A 17,581-nucleotide genomic window follows, 5' to 3' on the forward strand; every position below is an offset into this window, starting at 1 on the left:
AGGAGAAAAGATTCAGCATTGCCATGGTGTATAAATCTCAATTAACAACAGAAACAACTGTAACTGGAGCCCACTTCTGCAATTCCCAAGTGATATCCCTCCCCCCATGTCCCCGTCTTCCCGATCCAGCCAGGCCTCCGCAGCACAGCAGCAAACCCCAGGCCAGGCGTGACTCATCCATACCATGTCAGAAAGGGAGACTAAGTGGTAGGACCATGAGTAGAGTATGAGGCACACATCCTGACCACCCCAATGCCCCAGTGTGAGCCACGGATCCGGGGTGTCTCCATCAGCCCTGTGTATCAGCGCTTTGAGATCAGATAGTATCACATCCCAACTGGAAGCCAGCTGATATTTGTGCAACCACAGATTATCCTCCCTCCGTAATGCCACCCCTTTTGCCTCTGCCCACACCACAATAGACCGTATCTATGCCTCAAATGAGGGGGGTTTCGGGGACTTCCACAGTCTAGTGATAAGGCGTTTGGCCTCAGTCTCCTCGAGATTGCTTTTTGTAGCTCTACAGGACATTCCCAATATATACGCCTTCATGTGTGCAGTAGCGGGCATGCAGTGCAGGCAGAGAGCCAAGCCGACCCACCCCGCCAATAGGAGTGCAGACACAAGCAGGACCATAACATGTGAAGCAGGTCTGCTGCCACCATCACACATTGAGGAAAAGCTGCGTCGGAAGTACCGATTGATATTGGCAGGGGTGAGATAGGCCCTGTGCAATATGTAGAACTGAATCAAGCTAAATCTTATGTTGCGCAGCATGTTAGTAGGGCCTTCCAGGACTACAACCCACTCTGTGTACGCTTGAGCAAGACCGCCTTCCCAACTAGCCCGCAGGGCGGCATGCACAGGGGCAGTGTAAGTTTGCAGTGAGCTGGCAAGCCAACGCACTAAACACCTACCCGGTCCCATGACCTGTAGGTACTGTACCACTAAGTGTGTCAGTGGTTTGGTGGAGAGGTCTCCCCAGTGCTGAGTCGGTGACGCTAATAAAGAATTGTACAGAAGAAACTGACCTGGCGACAAGCCAGTGTCCTCCGCCAGCATAAAGAAGGGGGTTAGTGTGCCATCGTTATACAGATCTCCCAGCGAGTGTATTCCAATAGCATGCCTGGTTTCCAGCTGCACTGCAGATGTGCGCAGGGCATTTCTAGGTGTGCCTCATAGGGCTAGCGCTTGCATGAGATGTAGACTCCTACTGTAGCAGCGATGCGCCACTCTCATCAGCAGTGGGTTCGGTGCTCCCACGCATGTGTTTGGATGAAACAGGTGAGATACATTGGACAATGTCCAGCACAGCAGAACAGTAGCCGTGTCCGACAACTGCAAGCCGGAGGGCCTATTAGCCACCCATTGCATTTGGGATGCTAAATAATATTGCTCTAGGATCGGCACTGCGAGGCCACCCTGGTCAGTCGGCGAATATAATTTCGCTACTGCCACTCTGCAGCGTCCCTTGTTCCAAATGAATTCTCTAATCCTGGGTTCCAGTTTCTGGAAGAATTTGGCTGGAATGCACAGAAGTAAGTTGAGGAAATAATATAGCAGCCGTGGGAGGACCACCATCTTTAGGAGGGCCACTTGCCCAATAACCAATAGTGGTAGCGTTTGCCAGAAGGCCACATGAGCTCTGATAGATGTAACGACATGCTTAAGATTCTCATAGTGTAAATCTTCCATAGAAACATATATGCGGATACCCAGGTATCGAAATGTCCTGGGTTGCCAAGTGATGGGCACACCAGAGAACGCAAGACCGGGATCTCGCAAGTCCATCGTAAAAGGGAATAAGCATGACTTTGCCAAGTTCACATGTAGACCAGACAAAGTGGCAAAACGCTGCAGTGTGACAGTGGCTTCATCAGGAATGTTGGAAATGTCTCTGAAATACAAGAGGAAATCATCTGCATAAAGGGACACAATTTGTGGTCCATCACCCAGTGGGATACTCCAGGCTTCCCCCAGACGATGGAGTTCTGCTGCCAGGGGCTCCATTGCCAACTAAAATAGCAACGAGGAAAGGGGGCAGTCCTGGCGGATCCCTCTGCCGATCAAAATTGGCTCAGAGATGTTCGAGCCAGTCTTAGCTCTGATCAGGTACACACCACCACGCTCAAAATACACACACATATGCAAAACACAGCCACATTGGACAAATCGAAATACACACACCTGAGACACATACACACACCAATCCCACACACCCAATACAATATAAAACACACACCCACAAACCCCTATGACCACAATTACTGAGAGAAGGCCAGAGAGAGACACTACAATCTACAAAGAAGCATCCACAGGCACACAACACCATCACCCACATAACATCCACGCACCTCACACAACACACCACTAAATATTACCCCACATATCACAACACACTTTCCCCACACATCACCCACACCACCCCATGGCACACCAAAGACACCCCAGGTTCTCGGAGGAGGAGATCAGGGTCAAGGTGGAGGAAATCGTCTGGGTAGAGCCACAGCTATTTGGAGCACAGGTGCAGCACACCTCAATTGCAAGGAAGATGGAGCTATGGCGAAGAATAGTCGACAGGGTCAACGCAGTGGGACAACACCCAAGAAATCGGGACGACATCAGGAAGAGGTGGAACGACCTACGGGGAAGGTGCGTTCCGTGGTCTCGAGACACCACCAGGCGGTTCAGCGGACTGGCGGCGGACCCCCACCTCCTCCCCCACAACTAACAACATGGGAGGAGCAGGTCTTGGAGATTCTGCATCCTGAGGGCCTCGCAGGAGTCGGTGGAGGAATGGACTTTGGTAAGAAAAATCTTAACTATTACATCCCCCAACCTACCTGCATGCCAGCACATACCCCCACCCTCACCCTCACCCCCAGCACTCCTACTCCTCAAAAAAGGCCCACTATCACAACCCACCCATCCCAACACCAAGCCCTGCATGCAAAAACAAAGCATGGACACCCATCACTAAAGCATGCCCACTGCACATACCCATACAACCCCCTAAACCATCATCACACAAGCCCCCACACAGGAATGCCAGCACTGAGGTACACGGTCACCCACCCATTGCACACATGACACACACAGATGCAATAATAATGCTTTTCCACCCCTGCAGGACCACTACCCAACGTTACCAGACAGGAGGGTCCAGACATCTCCACCCCACCCACAGAAGAGGCCCACAGTGATGACAGCAGCTCTGTCCACCTGGATCTAGATGACCGGCCCGGACCATCGTGAGCATCGGGACAGTCGGTTCCCCTCACACAGGCACAGGCCACCACAGACCTTCCACCCTCTGGTAACACCAGCACAGCACCCACCCAGCGGGCCCATACCTCAGTCACCAAGACACGTCAATCAGCTGTGTGTTCACCACTACAGGGAACCCAGGATAACCCACCACCCCAACAACAACAGGGACCTGGGGGCAGTGGTAGTGGGCACACAGACCAGGGGACGGAGGCCCAGGAACACAGGGGAACTGGGAGGGCTGCTGTGCGACAGGGGGTGGACAGGCCCAGGGAACCCACTCTCCACGAGGCCCTCTCCTCCATCATGGGAGCATACCACCACTCCCAGGAGATGATGGCAACGGTCCTGGCCAAGTTTCAGGAGACCCAGCGCATGCAGGAGGAACAGTATTTGGGGTTCAGGGAGGAACTCAGAACCATCAACTCCGCATTGGGCACCATCGTAGGGGTGCTGAAGGAAATACTCAACACCAGGAGGGACACTGTGGCACTACAAGGGGCCCCTGACACTAGCATGGACGATTAACTGCCCACCACCTCCGCCGGCGCTAGTGGACAGGAGGCACCGCCACAGGACCACTACACCAGCACCCCACCCCCTGCAGAGGGAGAACCACCCCGCAAGCGGTCCCTGAGATCCAGGAACAAGACACAGCACGATGCCAAGACCCCCGCCAAGAAATGAGACCACCCGCTGTCCCACTTTGTCACCCTGTCCATATTTGAACTGCCCCAGCTCCACTTCCTATGCCCATATGGGCAATGCACCTATGAGCCAAATAGACTGGACTCTGCCATGGACACTCCTCCGCCATCACCCCTCACCATTTAACTTCCCCCTCCAATAATTATTATGTAAATAAACACACCTAAAACACCAAAAGATCTGGAGTCTGTCTGTGATTTCGAAATTGTGTATTTGCTATTACAGTGACAACATTTCCAGGAAATAGTAATGTCAACATACCGTTGTCACACAGCTCTAGTCCATGAGGAATCTAAGCAGATGACACACAGTGGGACCCACACCTGTGAAACCGTAAGGGAAAGTGACAACTCAGTGACCATACACTGGGTGAAATCGACAGACAGGAGAGAGGTAGAAGTGTAAAAGTACTTGTAGTAGTCAGGAATGTATTCTCACCTGTGTCTCACTGGAAATATTGCTGGATGACTGAGTCCCTGTTGTCAATGTCTTCTTCCTCTGCTTCCTCCTCATCACTGTCCACAGGCTCCACAGCTGCCACAACACCGCCATCTGGACCATCCTCCTGCAGAAAAGGCACCTGTCGTCGCAAAGCCAAGTTATGAAGCATACAGCAGGCCACGATGATCTGGCACACCTTCTTTGGTGAGTAGAATAGGGATCCACCTGTCATATGGAGGCACCTAAAACTGGCCTTCAGGAGGCCGAAGGTGCGTTCGATCACCCTCCTAGTTCGCCCATGGGCCTCATTGTAGCGTTCCTCTGCCCTGGTCCTGAGATTCCTCACTGGGGTCAGTAGCCATGACAGGTTGGGGTAACCAGAGTCCCCTAATAGCCACACCCGGTGCCTCTGTAGTTGACCCATCACACAAGGGATGCTGCTATTCCGCATGATGTAGGCGTCATGCACTGTGCCAGGGAACAAGGCATTTACATGGGAGATGTACTGGTCTGCCAAACATACCATCTGTACATTCATGGAATGATAACTCTTCCGGTTCCTGTACACCTGTTCACTCCTGTGGGGGGGGGACCAAAGCCACATGGGTCCCATCAATAGCACCTATGATGTTGGGGATATGTCCAAGCGCATAGAAATCACCTTTCACTGTAGGCAAGTCCCCCACCTGAGGGAAAACGATGTAGCTCCGCATGTGTTTCAGCAGGGCAGACAACACTCTGGACAACACGTTGGATGGGACATCCCTGATGCCATGGCCACAGTTGTTTGAAATGACCCACTTGCAAGGAAATGGAGCACTGACAGCACCTGCACTTGAGGGGGGATTCCTGTGGGATGGCGGATTGCTGACATCAGGTCTGGCTCCAACTGGGTACACAGTTCATGGATTGTGGCACGGTCAAACCTGTAGGTGATGATCAAATGTCACTCCTCCATTGTCGACAGGTCCACCAGCGGTCGGTACACCGGAGTATTCCGCTATCTCCTCACATGGCCGAGCGGACGGTGCCTATGAAGAACAACAGCGACCACAGAGTCAAACAACTCAGAGGTATGTACCCACAGTCTACACAGAACACGATTCATACACAAATTCAGGCCCGTATGTGTGTTGAGAGTAGGCCTAGGTATGTGTGACGCAGTTGGTAATTAGGCCATGTGGGCCCCTGAAATGGCGGCTGCCTGACCTCTAAAGCGGGACAATGGGATGTGAGGTAACAGCGCTGGCGTTGTACACCGTCGCGGTAGGCGGTCGAAGACCGCGGCGCAATGCTGCATTGGTTAACATTGGACCCTATGGGTCCCAGGATCCAATGACGATGTAGGCCGGCGGTGGCGAGACGCACCGCCGCGGACGTGACCGCCATTTTCTATCACTTCAATCACTCGATACCTGATCTTCGACAGGAGAGGACCTACACTGCAAGTGCTGCTGTGACCTCGGTCTGAAAGAGACAATGGCTCGTGCGTCTGGGGAAAGGGCCCCTGCCTTCACTGCGGAGGAGTTGGAGAAGCTCGTGGATGGGGTCCTCCCCCAGTACACGCTACTCTACGGTCCTCCAGACCAACAGGTAAGTATACAGGGAGCATGCTGTATGGGCTATGTGTGTGTGGAGAGGGCTGGTTGTAAGAGGAAGGGGGCCGAGTTCTGCGTGCATGAAAGACGGTGGGTGCATGTGCCACATGGCAAGGGTAGGGATGGGGGCCACTCACTTTGACGGCGCAGTTGCTAATGACTTCTCTTCTTCCCCTGTACATTTCATGAAGGTCAGCGCCCACCAGAAGAAGGATATTTGGCGTGCCATCGCCAAGGACATCCGGACCCTGGGGGTCCACCACAGACAGAGCACCCACTGCCGGAAGAGATGGGAGGACATTCGCCGCTGGAGCAAGAAGACGGAGGAGGCTCAGCTGGGGATGGCCTCCCAACGTGGGAGGGGTGCCCGTTGAACCATGACCCCCCTGATGTTCCCGATCCTGGCGGTGGCCTACCCTGAGTTGGATGGGCGCTTGAGGGCATCACAGCAGACACAAGGGAGTGAGTACACTCTCATTCTGCTGACATTGCGCGCAGTGGAGGTGTCTGGGTGGGGGAGGAGGGCTGTGGGGTTCCCTAGGCCAGGGCGAGTTCCGTAGGCTAGGCCCCTTCGTAAGGCATGGCCCTGTGGCCCCCACCCCACCTCTGTAGAGTGCCAACTACAGGTATTCATGCCCCTGTGTCATCTATGTGTGCAGATGTCGTACATAGCCTTGTAGGCCATTTCCCAGGAATTGCAGTGTAGAGCCCAACAGCGCGACGTAGTGCAGGGTGCTGCTGTGACCGTCTTGTCCGCCAACGGAAGCGGTAATCCATGCACTCAACATGTCTTTCTTCTGTTTCCCCCCCTTTATTTTTGCGGTCTCCCTGTTCTTGTGTGCATTAGCATCATCAGGCAGAGGTGCAGTGGCACCGGAGCACGAGGGAGCTGCATCCCACATGGGCATGGAGGCCCACACTACGGACTCAGAATACACCAGTGGGATGGAGGGCGAAGGGAGCACCACGGCGGTCACAGGATCTGCAACCAGCGACACGGACTCGTCCTCCGATGGGAGCTCCCTTGTGGTGGCGACAACATCTGTGCCCCCCACTTCTACAGGTACAGCCACCCCCCCCGCCAGCACCGCCCTCCCAGCAGCCCCTCAGCCTTCGCCCCGTGCCCGCTCACCCAGAAGGGTGGGCATCACCTTCGCCCCAGGAACCTCAGCCCCTGCCCCCGTCACCTCTGGTGCCCTCAGTGAGGAGGCCATTGACCTCCTAAGGTCACTCACTGTTGGGCAGTCTACCATTTTGAATGCCAACCAGGGTGTAGAAAGGGAGTTGCAACACACAAATGCATTCTTGGAGGGCATTCATTCTGGTCAGGCTGCCCTTCATCGAACCGTTCAGACTCTGGCCTCAGCACTGATGGCAGCCATTGTCCCTGTGTCAAGCCTCCCCCCTCCAACTTCCTCCACCCAGACCCAATTCCCTGTACCTCTGCCTATCCCAAGCACACCATCAGACCAGCCTGCACACACCTCACCACACAAGGGAAGCTCAGGCGAACATAAGCACCACACATCCCACAGGCACTCACGCAAGCATCACACACATACAGACACACCAACATCCACTGCCTCCACTGTGTCCCCCTCCTCGTCGTCTACTACCTCCCTCCCAGTCTCGTCTACACACACACCTGCATGCACTACCTCTACAGCCACTACGTCCCGCACCAGCACACCCCGCACACGTGCAGTCACCACCCCCACTACCATTCACACGTCCCCTGTGTCCACTCCCAGTGTGTCTGTGACGCCCCCTCCGAAGATACACAAACGCAGGCACACACCCACCCAACATACATCCACCTCACGACAGCCTCCACCCAAAACCACAAAACTTACACCTCCTACAACCACCACCTCTTCCTCCACTCCCAAACCCCCTCCAGCTACCCGTCCCAGTGTTTCCAAACAACTTTTCCTGTCCACCCTTAACCCATTTCCCACCACCCCCGCCGTCCAAGTCATAGGTCCCAAACTAGCACCTCAGCCACAAAATCTACGGGTCCAGTGGTGTCTGTTGTCACAGGTCTGTGGAGTGCCCCAGCCACCAGGACAGCCAGTGTGACACAGAGCCAAAGCACAGCCAGTCCTCCCCCTGTGAAGCACCAGAGGATGGCCAGTGCCCGGCGGGAGAGGGGGAAGACTGCAGCCACCCAAGCCGCACCCAGGGTTCCGGGGGGGGTGTGGACTCGGCTGTGACTCCTCCCAAGGTGGGGAAGGGGCAGAAGAAACCCGCAAAGTCTGGGAGGAGCAGCACGGCGAAGACCGCCATCATCCCCGCTGGCCAGGAGGGCCCTGGCAGCCACAGCCCAGCTGCCCAGGCGGGCCCCGCCAGCCACAGCCCAGCTGCCCAGGAGGGCCCCGCCAGCCACAGCACAGCTGCCCAGGAGGAACCCGCCAGTCACAGCCCAGCTGGGCAATGAAGGACCGCCAGCCCCAGCCCCGCTGGGCAATGAAGGACCGCCAATACAAGCACCGCTGAACAGGGCAAGGACCGCCAAGTGAAGCACCGCTGAACAGGGCAAGGACCGCTGAACAGGGCAAGGACCACTGAACAGGGCAAGGACCGCCAAGGCAAGCACCGCTGAACAGGGCAAGCACCGCTGAACAGGGCAAGGACCGCCAACTCAAGCACCGCTGAACAGGGCAAGCACCGCTGAACAGGGCAAGGACCGCCAAGGCAAGGACCGCTGAACAGGGCAAGGACCGCTGAACAGGGCAAGGACCGCCAACTCAAGCACCGCTGAACAGGGCAAGCACCGCTGAACAGGGCAAGGACCGCCAAGACAAGTACCGCTGAACAGGGCAAGCACCGCTGAACAGGGCAAGGACCGCCAACTCAAGCACCGCTAGCCCATTAGCGGCAGGGGCAGTGACGCAACAGGGAACGTCACAGGGTGAGTGAAGCACTCCGGGCACCAGTCCCCCTCCAGAACCAGTGGAGACATGCATCCACTCTGTCTGTCCTTGGCAGGATGAAGCACTCTGGGAACCAATCCCCCTCCAGAACCAGCGGAGACATGCATCCACTACCTCAGTACTTGGCAGGATGAAGCACTCTGGGCACCAGTCCCCCTCCAGAACCAGTGGAGACTGTTATCTACTTGAGAGACTGTGGCTTTGCACTCCCCAGGATGCAGCAGTGGGCAAACCACCCACTGGAGAGACTTGAGAGACTGTGGCTTTGCACTCCCCAGGATGCAGCAGTGGGCAACCCACCCACTGGAGAGACTTAAGAGACTGTGGCTTTGCACTCCCCAGGATGCAGCAGTGGGCAACCCACCCACTGGAGAGACTTGAGAGACTGTGGCTTTGCACTCCCCAGGATGCAGCAGTGGGCAACCCACCCACTGGAGAGACTTGAGAGACTGTGGCTTTGCACTCCCAGGATGCAGCAGTGGGCAACCCACCCACTGGAGCGACTTGAGAGACTGTGGCTTTGCACTCCCCAGGATGCAGCAGTGGGCAACCCACCCACTGGAGAGACTTGAGAGACTGTGGCTTTGCACTCCCCAGGGTGTAGCAGTGGGCAACCCACCCACTGAAGAGACTTGAGAGACTGTGGCTTTGCACTCCCCAGGATGCAGCAGTGGGCAACCCACCCACTGGAGAGACTTGAGGGACTGTGGCTTTGCACTTCCCAGGATACATCAATGGGCATGGAGCCCCCTCGTGGCTCTTGCGTCGTGCACTCATCCGGCTGAGGTGCCCCCCTGAGGTGCCTGTTGTATTTCTATCTGATGCCCCTGCAGTGTACTCTCCGTCATGTTCGGGTATCTTGTGTGGGCCTCGCCCATGCATTTTGGGCCCAGTGGTCCACGGAGTATGAATATTGCAATACCTGAACTACTATTCGTGGTATATATTTTGTTAATAGTGTATATATGTAGATATTTGCTCACTCTATTTTGATATATTACAATGGTTCCACTCATTTCCTTTTGTCTTTGCATTGTTCCGGGGGATTTGGGGGGTGTTACTGTAATGTTTGGATATGCATTGGTGTGTGTGTTGTAGTGGGTGAGGGTGAGGGTGGGGGTGGGGGTGTTGCATGTGTGTGTGTCCCTGTTTTATGCCTCCCCTCCCCTGTGTCGTAGGTGCAGTACTCACCGTGGTCTTCGCCGCCGGCGTTGGTGCTCCTGGTACAGGAGCAGGAAGACTAGTGCAGGAAGAATATGGAGTTCCGGCTCCATGGTGTCGCCGTTCCTCGTGGAGTGTGTAGAGGTGAGCGTTTTCCCTTTCAAACGGCTGTTTCCGCCATGTTTTTATCCGCGGTGAATCCGCCCCGGAAAAGGTGGTGGATTGGCTTGTCATAATGGTGTGGGCGGTACATTGTCCTCCACCTGTCTGTTGGCGGTGACCGCCGTGCTGTTTGTTTGTACCGCCGTGGCGGTCGGAGTGTTAAAGTGGCTGTCTTTGTTGGCGGTTTCCGTCACGGTCATAATTGCAACATTTTTACCGCCGGCCTGTTGGCGGTCTTACCGCCAATTTAACACCGTCCGCCAGGGTTGTAATGACCACCTTAGTGTCAAAAGTTGCCCCCCAGATCCTGCTACAAGACACAAAGAGACTTGGGCACATCTAACCAGGTTTGCCTTAATCTTTAAAATTCACCATTCAGGTTGTCATGTGGCAGAATCTGGACTACACTCCTTATTAGCAAGCACATGTGTGTAAAATATTACATTTTACATATATTGCTCTATTGGTATTGGCACACCTTATTCAGTCACTGGATATACATTTTAGCTGTGGCACAAAAGCACAGCTGTTTGCACAAGAAATTGTTTCCAATACACAGATGGGGATTGGGTCAGTCCCCTTCAGGCACTCACTTGTTTAGGTCAGCCTCCTTTAAGAGTTACTTTGAGACTTTGTCAATCACATTTTGGATCAGCCCAGAGTAGTATACGTCCCTCACTTCATGCTATAGGCCCTTTAGAAGTGTTTCCATTGAAATGTATGAGTCACATTGTTTTTGCCATGTGGCTGGGGCAACTGTTGAAGCCATATTGAAGAGAAGTTTATTCCCTCTACAAACACGTTCTGAATTCTATGCAACTGCTTACTTTAAAAACAAAACATATGTCTGTGTATGCTCTATAGTATGTGGCATGTGTGACTTTGACAGAAAATTATTTTTGGATCTAGAAAAAATGTTACTTAAAAGAAGATAAAAACAAATCTTTAAAAGTAACACCAGACATGTTATAGAGTAGGGGTTCTTAACCTATTGTTCGGATACTCCTGTGGGTCCGCAAAGCTTACTGAGGGGCGACTGCTTGGAAAATTAAATGGTAACAGATTAATAAAGTGTATATAAATAAAGAGGCAAAACGTACAAATGAAATTTTAAAATGTTCTGTAAATGTGAAGGAATTTGAAATTGGAGGCTAAAAATTTAATTAGTGTCCTCAGATTGACTTTTAACCCCTTCGCTGCCAGGCCTTTTCCCCCTCCTGTGCTGAGCCTTTTTTTGGCTATTTGGGGCAGATCGCGCTTAGGCCCTCATAACTTTTTGTCCAAATAAGCTAGCCAAGCCAAATTTGCATCCTTTTTTTCCAACATCCTAGGGATTCTAGAGGTACCCAGACTTTGTGGGTTCCCTTGAAGGAGGCCAAGAAAGTAGCCAAAATACAGTGAAAATTTTGTTTTTTTTAAAAAGAAATGGGAAAAAGTGGCTGCAGAAGAAGGTTTGTGTTTTTTTCCCTGAAAATGGCATCAACAAAGGGTTTGCAGTGCTAAAATCACCAGCTTCCCAGCTTTCAGGAACAGGCAGACTTGAATCAGAAAACCCAATTTTTCAACACAAATTTGGCATTTTACTGGGACATACCCTATTTTTAAAAATGTTTGTGCTTTCAGCCTCCTTCAAGTCAGTGACAAAAATGGGCATGAAACCAATGCTGGATCCCAGAAACCTAAACATTTCTGAAAAGTAGACAAAATTCTGAATTCAGCTAGGGGTCATTTGTGTAGATCCTACAAGGGTTTCCTACAGAAAATAACAACTGAATAAGAAAAACATTGAAATTGAGGTGAAAAAAACATCAATTTTTCTCTACGTTTTACTCTAACTTTTTCCTGCAATGTCAGATTCTCAAAAGCAATATACCGTTACATCTGCTGGACTCCTCTGGTTGCAGGGATATATAGGGCTTGTAGGTTCATCAAGAACCCTAGGTACCCAGAGCCAAAAAATGAGCTGCACCCTGCAGTGCATTTTCATTCTATACCGGGTATACAGCAATTCATTTGCTGAAATATAAAGAGTGAAAAATAGCTATCAAGAAAACCTTTGTATTTCCAAAAAGGGCACAAGATAAGGTGTTGAGGAGCTGTGGTTATTTGCACATCTCTAAATTCCGGGGTGACCATACTAGCATGTGAATTACAGGGCATTTCTCAAATAGATGTCTTTTTTACACACTCTCTTATATTTGGAAGGAAAAAATGTAGAGAAAGACAAGGGGCAATAACACTTGTTTTGCTAATCTATGTTCCCCCAAGTCTCCCGATAAAAATTATACCTCACTTGTGTGGGTAGGCCCAGCGCCCGCGACTGGAAATGCCCCAAAACGCAACGTGGACACATCACATTTTTTGAAAGAAAACAGAGGTGTTTTTTGCAAAGTGCCTACCTGTAGATTTTGGCCTCTAGCTCAGCCGGCACCTAGGGAAACCTACCAAACCTGTGCATTTTTGAAAATTAGAGACCAAGGGGAATCCAAGATGGGGTGACTTGTGGGGCTCTGACCAGGTTCTGTTACCCAGAATCCTTTGCAAACCTCAGCATATGGCTAAAAAAACAGGTTTTCCTCACATTTTGGTGACAGAAAGTTCTGGAATCAGAGAGGAGCCACAAATTTCCTTCCACCCAGCATTTCCCCAAGTCTCCTGATAAAAATGATACCTCACTTGTGTGGGTAGGCCTAGCGCCCGCGACAGGAAATGCCCCAAAACGCAACGTGAACACATCACATTTTTTTAAAGAAAACAGAGGTGTTTTTTGCAAAGTGCCTTCCTGTAGATTTTGGCCTCTAGCTCAGCCGGCACCTAGGGAAACCTACCAAACCTGTGCATTTTTTAAAACTAGAGACCTAGGGGAATCCAAGATGGGGTGACTTCTGGGGCTCTGACCAGGTTCATTTACCCAGAATCCTTTGCAAACCTCAAAATTTGGCTAAAAAAACACATTTTCCTCACATTTTGGTGACAGAAAGTTCTGGAATCAGAGAGGAGCCACAAATTTCCTTACACCCAGCGTTTCCCCAAGTCTCCCGATAAAAATGATACCTCACTTGTGTGGGTAGGCCTAGCGCCGCGACAGGAAATGGCCCAAAACACAACGTGGACACATCACATTTTTTCATACAAAACAGTGCCTACCTGTGGATTTTGGCCTCTAGCTCAGCCGGCCCCAGGGGGGGCAGAAATGGCCTAAAATAAATGTGTCCCCCACCCCGCCAACCCCTCCCCCGGGAGCGACCCTTGCCTACGGGGTCGCTCCCCTTGCGTGACATTGGCGCCAAAAAAAAAATCCCCGGTGCCTAGTGGTTTCTGCCCCCTTGGGGGCAGATTGACCTAAAATCGTCCAGTCTGCCCCCAAGGGGGGCAGAAATGGTCTAAATACAATTTGCCCCCCAGGGGAGCGACCCTTGCCTAATGGGTCGCTCCCTATCTCTAAAAAAAAAAAAAAAAAAAAAAAAAAAAATTGCCCTGGCGCCTAGAGGTTTCTGCCCCCCGGGGGCAGATCGGCCTAATAACAATAGGCCGATCTGCCCCCAGGGGGGGCAGAAATGGCCTAAAATAAATTTGCCCCCCCACCTCCCCAACCCCCCCCCCCGGGAGCGACCCTTGCCTACGGGGTCGCTCTCCCTGCGTGACATTGGCGGCAAAAAATAAATCCCCGGTGCCTAGTGGTTTCTGCCCCCTTGGGGGCAGATTGACCTAAAATCGGCCAATCTGCCCCCAAGGGGGGCAGAAATGGTCTAAATACAATTTGCTCCCCATCTCTAAAAAAACAAACACAAAAAAAAACCACAATTGTTTTATTTGCCCTGGCGCTTAGAGGATTCTGCCCCCCCCTGGGGACAGATCGGCCTAATACCAATAGGCCAATCTGCCCCAGTGCCTAGTGGTTTCTGCCCCCCTTGATTGGCATAGCAAAAATCGGCCGATCTGGCCTAAATAAAATTTTACCCTCCAGGGGAGCGACCAGGGGAGGTCCGTTGATCCTCCGGGAGGGGACCCTCCAGGGGAGCGACCCTTGCCCAAGGGGTCGCTCCCCATCTGTAAAACAAAAAAAACAAAAAATCCCTGGTGCCTAGTGGTTTCTGCCCCCCTTGGGGGCAGATCAGCCTAATCAAAATAGGCTGACCTACCCCCCACGGGGGCAGAAATGGCCTAAAATAATTTCCCCCACCAGGGGAGCGACCCTTGCCTAAGGGGTCGCTCCCCTTGCGTGAAATTCACGTAAAAAAAAAGCCCTGGTGTCTAGTGGTTTCTGCCCCCCTTGGGGGCAGATCAGCCTAATCAAAATAGGCTGACCTACCCCCCACGGGGGCAGAAATGGCTTAAATAATTTCTCCCCCCAGGGGAGTGACCCTTGCCTAAGGGGTCGCTCCCCACACCTAAAACAAAAACATAAACAAAAACAAAAGAAAAAAACAAAATATCCCTGGTGCCCCTCTGGGGGCCCCCCTTTCTGCCCCCAGGGGGGGCAGAAAAGGCCTTCCAAAAAAATGCCCCCCCGGGAGCGACCCTTGCTTAAGGGGTCGCTCCCTCATGACAATTTAAAAAAAAAAAAATCCCTGGTGTCTAGCATTTCTCTTTCAATCGCGCTGGAAGCTCAGCTTCCAGCGCGATGGGGAGGCTCTGTGACAAACAGCGCACGCACGCACGCTGATGTCACGGGGGTGTTGGGGGTGGAAGGGGAAGGGCTTCCCCTTCCATCCCTGCCTTTGAAGGGGGTGGGGGGAAGCACACAGAGGGAGCGAGAGCGCTCCCTCTGGGCTGTGTGCCGAGGACGTAATGGTTACGTCCTCGGCACAGCAGCACTGTGCCGAAGGACATAACCACTGCGTCCTCGGCACAGAACAGGTTAAGGGCAGTGCAAGTGCATCAAACAGAATTTAGTATGGACTATGAGTCGCCTCAATTAAATTTAGATAAGCTCCAATCTTCCAATTAAAATTAAAGTTTTGAGTTTTTGTATATTTGTTCTCAAAATAAATAAAATGTTTCATCATTTGGTATTTGTTTGATGAAAGCCTGTTTCTGTATTTGTTGTGTATTGTTTTGCCATTCAAATCATAGAAAAGGCTTAGGCCAGGGTTCCCAGCTTTCAATAATGACTCAGTGGTGTGCCCTGGTTCCAATAATGATTTAGTGGGCAGCTCCGCCGCCAGAACCCCGTCAACAGAACACCGCCACGCCGAATCACGGAACGTGATTCGGTGGGCGGTGTTCTTTTGACGGGGCGTTGGAGGTGGAGCAACCTCCACTTCCCCGCGGACCGCCAGTATGGCTGCTGGAGGCTCTCCCTCCGGAAAAGAACGGAGGGCTGCCAGCAGTCATAATTCACCAAGCGGAAAACCGCCGGCACTGGCGGTCTTCAGCATGGCGGTCCCTCGGCGGTCTTGCAAAAAGACCGCCGAGGTTGTAATGACCACCTGAGTGTTGAGGATTTGAGTCCAGCTGGACTCGTTCCCTCCTTTGTTTTAACTACAAATGTTTAAGCCTCATAATGACAGGTGATCGTACTCTTTTTAAATGAAAAATGCATTTTTCTTTTCAATTTGTCCAGAAATTGCCCATTCTAAGAATGTCATATATTAAAGCCTAAAAAACTCTGTCTCCCTCTCTGTCTCTCTCTCCCTTACAATCTTTCTCCCACTCACAGACCCACTCAGACCCTCGTGCACCCACTCATAGCCCCAATCAGACCCTCATTAACCCACTCACAGACCCACTCAGTTACACACCCACTCACAGACCCACTCACTCTCACACACCCACTCACAGACCCACTGACACCCTCATGCATCCAGTCACATACCAGTGCACACACTGATGCACCCAATAAAACACTGATGTACACTCTCACACCCAGACAGACACTTTCACAGCCACTCTGTCAAGAACCCTCAGACTTGCCATGTAATAACAGCAAAAGGAGTGCAGGTAAAGAAGTATCTGCAGTGGAAAAGGCGATGCCCTTCTTGGAAGAAAGTTTGTCAACTCGTGCTACACACGTTGCAGAGTGAATGCGGAAGAAATGAATTCAAGATGGCCGAAAATGAGTTCAAATGTTAAGTTGTTGTTTTAGTGTTGCACTCAGTTTTGTTGCTATGATACGCAAACGCCGCTAGAGAAGCTTCGCACTTCAACTGTGACCTGACAGGAACCCAGATGTGTTGAGAGAGCGCTCGTTTTGAGGTAAACGTTTTCTGAGGAAAAATTGGCTTAGCATGCACTTCACAGACTATTCAAGTTAACTACAGATAATATTTAGTAGTTTAGAAGCAGAGGCAGTGACAGGAAGTTTTCGCAGCTTGTAAAAGAATTCTGGCTGAAATTGTTCTGGTGAACATTCAAAGAATATAAAGATATTATCAAGCAGAGTTCAAAAGGTTTTACTGGAGAATATTTACATGACGAATTTCAAGAAGCGTACATATTATTATTAACAGAAAAGATAAATATAAAACAGACAAACGGAAATATAATTTTCACGCATTACTCTATCATACTAGACTTTTATTTATATATATATATATATATATATATATATATCAACTATTCAAAAGTATTTAAGAACGTGCAAACAAACAAACTCAAAATATATGTCAGCACGAAGGTTGAGAAGTAAGCTAATCTTCACTTAGGAAAAATGGAGAACAAATTCTAAGGAAATCATTTACTATTCATTTTTATTATTCAACATCCAACAGTAATAGAGAAAGAGAGAGAGGCAACATCCTCAGAGAACTCAGGTTAAAAGAGTGTGAAATAATAGTTAATGAAATTAATCATTAGTAAATATAAAAGAATGATGTAGTTACAATAGTGTGTCCCTAGTAATTGTAATTTTGCAGGTGCTGTTATCCAGTTAAAGTAAGAAGTGAATGGCAGACTGAGTATTAGAAGAAACACCATCTCTGAGGCAGTCTCTCAAAATCCTGTTCCCCTTTCCTCCTCCAGGGTGCTCAAAATGGAGATTTTATTTTGTTGCGAGTAGTCTGGGTTGGACTGAGGATTTATCTTCTGCTCCTGAGGAAATCAAATCAAGGTACTCTGACAGACTGAAGTGCCCTCCCTATTATTACTGGGAAGTTAGATTACCTCCTGAGCAGAATGGCCAAAGGAATTGATGTAAAGGCACTAGCTACCGTTCTGGAAGGGTTGCAGAAACAGTTAAACAATACCATAGAAGAGACAGTTCAGATAAAACAAAGGATAAATGAGTTAGGAAATACTTCGGAATCTAGTGACTCAGCGTTTTCAGAGCCCCCTAGTACTTCACAGTCCACAGGTATATCTACACAAGTA

The sequence above is a fragment of the Pleurodeles waltl genome, chromosome 4_2 (assembly GCF_031143425.1).
Source record: "Pleurodeles waltl isolate 20211129_DDA chromosome 4_2, aPleWal1.hap1.20221129, whole genome shotgun sequence".
Lineage (NCBI taxonomy): Eukaryota > Metazoa > Chordata > Amphibia > Caudata > Salamandridae > Pleurodeles > Pleurodeles waltl.